General features: G+C 35.0%; 1 pseudogene; it reads right to left on the bottom strand.

Moving 5' to 3' along the window:
* Positions 1–2,160: 2,160 nt before the first annotated feature.
* LOC116767014 (trypsin-1-like) lies at positions 2,161–5,328 on the bottom strand (annotated as a pseudogene).
* Between the last annotated feature and the right edge of the window lie 226 nt (positions 5,329–5,554).

Raw genomic sequence — 5,554 nt, 5'->3', positions numbered from 1 at the left:
TGTAAAATAGGCCTATATTAATGTAGATGAGTGTTATTAACTATGATTACAACGATTGTAAATAAATTAAAGTTAAACATAATAAAATTAGGCAGACTTAAACACATCCGGCGTGAGGGTAGGCGCTAATGCTTCTTAAGTCATTTAAAGAGTAACTTGTAACGCGAGACGGTTGGTATTGTTAGATCGATACACTCTCGTCACTCGATTCGCTTATAATTCCAGATTCATAGCGGTGGCTTATTTCACATAAAAAGTTCTTCCCTTCAAATGTAGTAATTTTGCGAGGGTGGCGCCCCCTCCCCCGAGCCACTGGCCTTTTAGCGACGGAGATATTGTCTCCTTAGTTAGATCTGTATTTACTCCGGAGCAAGGTTTGCGGATGGAAATGGAAGTATCGATTGAATTATGATGACTATCCGCGAGCTAAATAGTGCTCATCTGTTATTATATATTACAGTCATTGGAATGTTGTCTTATATTTTATTTACAATCAACGATCATATATGTCGCATTTTTAAGTGGCGTTCATTTGGAAAGATTATCAGGCCAGAGCCTATTAACTAAATATCTATTTATAGATCGATAAATTGTTAACTCGTATTGTTTGATCGTATCTTACGTTACGATGACAAATTAACAGATTATATTGAGATCTATATGAAGTGTCAGGTCAGTGTTGGAGCGTGTAATACAAGGGTCAGTATTCTTGAATGACACATTAAGTCGTATTAACAAACAAGCTATTTAAGTTATAACTTAAAAAGATCGTTATTAACTTTTCAAATCTTTCCGGAGGCCGGTAATACGTTATTGATATTTGTGAACGGGCTGGATAATAATATTTGTAATAATTTACCACTGTAACCTGATCCATATTCCGGCTCGCCGCTACCGAACACGGCTGCGTTAAGAGTTTTTCTATAGGGACGGGGAGGTCTTCTCTCGCTGGTTGTAGTGTATTGGTGTCTACAATGGGTGGAGAGGTAGGGTAACATCACAATGGGCCAGCCGCATAATTGTTAACTGAATGAGGGTTGAACGACTTGTCAACTGTTTCATAGAATGAATACCAAAAAATATTTCTACCGTTTAACAAACACGTGGGCTATGAAATAATTATTAACATCTGGAATATCCTGATTATTCATAATTCTCACGGAAACATTACAGTGATTCATCTTTATCGATGTTATCGACCAACGGTACGTCACTACGCCGTCCAATACTTCATTGATGTTTTCCCATAACTATTTTAATACGATCCTGTTAGATACAGATGTATAAAAACTAATAATACCAACACCAATAACAGAATTTAATGAAACAAGACATTATATTAAACGTCATAATATACTATATGTAGATGTTTGTTTCGATCCAACAGCAATAAAACACTTATAGCATAATGGTGGAATGTTTTAAACAATAATACAGAGGTATTATAAAGTTCGTTTTAACATTACCAAAGCGTGAATGAGCTAAGTGGTCAGATAGCGATCGCTGACTGCCGCAACAAAGCTCCTCATCCCTTATTAATTATTTGATTGTAGCCGTAAAGGATGTCGTAATCGCCAGAATAATAATATCATAGCACGGCATAAAGAACCCCAAGTAGCGACAACACAAGCGTAAAAATGACACTCCGGTATCAATATGTTTGTGTGTATTAGATTAGATTTATTCGACTGGGTCACGCACACACAGACAGCGCTACCCCGAAACGGGGTGTGTGGATGTGGGGGCGACACGCACACAGAAGCATACCCGCCAGATGCTCACACACACACACAAACCGGAAAGGGAAAGCTACACTGTGTAAACAAATCGGATCGAATGTTGTCTCTGTCGGCTACAAAGACGTGTGTGTGATGGCAGTGTGCCGTGGATGTGATCCGATGTAGATTGTTCTGTGAAATTGCCAGGTAATAGGCCGGGACTATAGCATTACACATAGTTATTGGTGGGTTTAGGCGCTCAGCGCTCTAATCGAATTTAATATTGGCGACACATTGAATGCTTGACTTTAGATGGATGGATTCAGATGCTGCCTTTGACTTAAACAACGGAGCTTAGTATTATTGTTATATATGAATTATTTATTGAGAGTTGATTAAAAAAAGGACATACGATCCTATTTAATGTATTTTAATTTCTCTTTAAACGAACTTAATATTCAATGCGAAATATTTATGTCTATATAAAAATTACATTAAATATCACACATCATTTTAAATTTTAAATTAAAAGCTATAAAAACGAAAGGTATTTTATTGAACGCAATAAGCATATAATTATTACAAATACGAACAAAATAGAAACGACATTACTACATTCCGCGGAGTCTAAAGTTAGAATTTTTTATTTACAGAAGCTTCACTGTATAACGATATCAAAGAATAGTTTTAATATGTCAATAGATAATTGACGGGAGATAGGTATTTGTGTTCTTATGGGGGACGTCACAGAATCAGATAATCATAATCGAATCTGCAGATTTAAATAAGGCAATCAATCAGGGAGGGTCACAGGGCGAAGTGACAGCACACTCAAGAAACCTACTCTTATATTTGATGTTGAAGGAATTTTTTCAAGAATATCTAATGACAATTAATAAGAGATATGATCAGAAAAATATTAGCCATATATATTTATAAAATTATAAATGTTGAAGTGACAGTGACAATCGAATAGTGAGTAACTAAAAGTCGAAAATTAAAGTTAGTTCTTGAGTAAAACAGAACAGTCTTGGAGAAAACTATACACTAATTAAAATTTGAGTGAAATGGTATTTGCTGTTAATAGTATTGTCGGTTCTACTATATTCTAAACGTCAACCATCTTCCTAAAACTACTAGCTAGATGCTCAAAAAGTAATCATAGAAAAAATATACCCATATCAGACGTAAGTGGTGTAAATTTATTGGGACTATGTTCGTATCAGTTAACTTCTAATAAATTTTCATTAATCCACGCATAATATTCTGATACGCGGGTGTAAACTCCTGGATACGTTCTATTGGCGCATCCTTCTCCAAAGGACACTATTCCAACGATGGTGTTTTCATAGACTAATGGTCCACCCGAGTCTCCCTGACAGGCATCTCTTGGTGGATTATCAGCACACGCACATAACATGCCATCCGTTATGAAGATGATGTCTCTATACGCTATCCTACACAGCTCCTGAGACACCACATTGACGTATGCTGCACGAAGAAACGATGACGGCAGACCACCGTACTGTAAAGTATAAAACTATCATTACAAGACAATACAAGGTCAGGTTCTAATCATTCCTATACTCACATTCATCAATCCGTATCCGGATACCAACACATTGGACCCATCTGGAAGGTGGAAATCAGGTGTAGGAATATCCACTGCTTTAAGATTGACACCGAAATTCATACTAGTTTTGGTTTTTATCATGGCTATATCATTTATGAGTGTCAATGGGAGTAGCTGTGGTGAGGAATGACTTTCAAGACATCTAAGGCAGTTCCACCAGAGTTACGCATAGAACTTCCAACGATCACTCTAATTCCTTCCGGGTCTCTTTCATATCTGTAAAAAGAAGTACTTCTTAGTACGTTAACTTTATATTTTTTTTGGTGGAATAATGGTTTCTGAAATTCTCATAACAATTCTTATTCTATAACGCAACGGTCTTAGAATTTATGAAATACTTACGCTCTAACGCAATGCGCTGCAGTTAGTACGAATCTCGTGCTAATGACTGCTGCCCCACACGTGAAGGACCAGCCATAATTCGTCCTCTTTTGTAATATAGCCTGATAAGGAACATCCTTTATATCAGCTTTAACACCGTTTACAATACGATTCACTTCAATCGACGTTGGAGACGATGATACGAAACTTAAACCTAAGAATTTGGTATTAAGTCAATGCCTTAGAAATTTTTTTTTTTTGGGATAAAATTATAAATATTAAAGAGGGCCTATAAGAGATGGTAATGAGAAAATATAGGTATTTCAATGAAAACAAAACAGCTAAATATACATTAATAAAATGTAATCCATAGTACAACTGAAATAGAGTACATTTTTCACTACAAAAAATGTTTTCAGGTTAAACAAAAATTAAAACAGTGAGCAGATAATAGATTTCATTTCAGAGTCTACGATTTTTAAACGTTCGTAGAACAAAAACTTACCTAGGAGAAATATTAATACAGTTTCTGGTCGCATTTTCACAAAATAAGCAAACACACTGAACGCTAAAATACGAATCTTTAAATAGAATGTGTTCCTGATAAAAGATATCTTAAGATTATTATGAAGAATCAGATTAAGCGGTCGATATCGCATTCTGTTCTCCAGCATCAGCCACGTATAAGTTTAATGAAGACGACAACCGGGAATTTTTTCAAACATTCCAATTGTTATTTTCCGTGTTGATAAACAAGAGTATTTTTATTTGTACTTGTGTTAAAATAGTAACCGTGCGGTCTTATCTCAACGCGTCATCGGTTTTACCTAACACTTAAACGTCGGGTACGAAGTCAAGCAAATATCTGCTCCACTTCATAAATCTGAATAGCTCTATCCGTAAAGAGATCAACATTAGTAAGTTACGGCATGTAATAAAATATTAGTATATTTAGCGCGGTATTTAATTAACTTAACTACCGTAATTGTACTTAAATTTCACAAAGCTTCTTTACACCTCGTTGAAAATGACAAAAGAAAATTATAGTGACCATAAATGAAGACATTAAAAAATGTTATTGTTTTTTAAGTGGCGTTGAAATGAAACATGATGTATGTACACGCTACGCGGATTTGGGTTATTGCTTTATAAAAAATTATGATGAAAAGGTGTAAATTTGGATAATATCGCTTTAATGTACGTGTCCTGCGGACCGTTTATCGGCGATCAAATCTTCATGAGCCCGATCGATGTTCATTATCGACACTTTTAATATTGCATATGTGTAAAGCTAAGCAGCTTTTATATGCACATATTTTAAATGTGAGTGCTATTTAAATCTAAACTATGCAAATGAGAGACGTATTTTTAAATCACACTATTTATTTAATTGAATAATTTGTTATTGTTCCTTTGCTACAAGCAACGCCATCTATTATCACAGAAGTTAAACTGTGTCGTGGCAGTTCTTATCGTCTCTGTAACAATTGTTATCACCTTTGGTTTATTGGTTTTTACACGTGTACCTAACATTTTAATGGCAATCATGCAAGTGTTTTTATACATTTTAATTTGAGATCGTATTGGACTATAAATTCTAATAATAAATTTTTTTATTTATCATTTATATGAAAATCATAAAGTTGGTTAATTGCATATGAAACGGTTAAGAGAATATTACGTAATTAATTTATTTACGTAGAAAAAACGTTCCTATAAAAATGAAGACGCAAGGATATCACCGAACAGGCTATGATGGTTTGTTTGTGTATACAGTTATTTGTAGATGAGATAGTTAAATCAATGGAAAGTAGGGTTCATGGGAGCTGCACCCACGCGTTGCATTCCGCTGGGAGCCAAAGACCTCGCTTCCTTAACAAAT

This window comes from Danaus plexippus, chromosome 10 (assembly GCF_018135715.1).
Source record: "Danaus plexippus chromosome 10, MEX_DaPlex, whole genome shotgun sequence".
Lineage (NCBI taxonomy): Eukaryota > Metazoa > Arthropoda > Insecta > Lepidoptera > Nymphalidae > Danaus > Danaus plexippus.
Note: the sequence above shows the minus strand (reverse complement) of the source record. Positions and strands in the feature narration are given on the sequence as shown.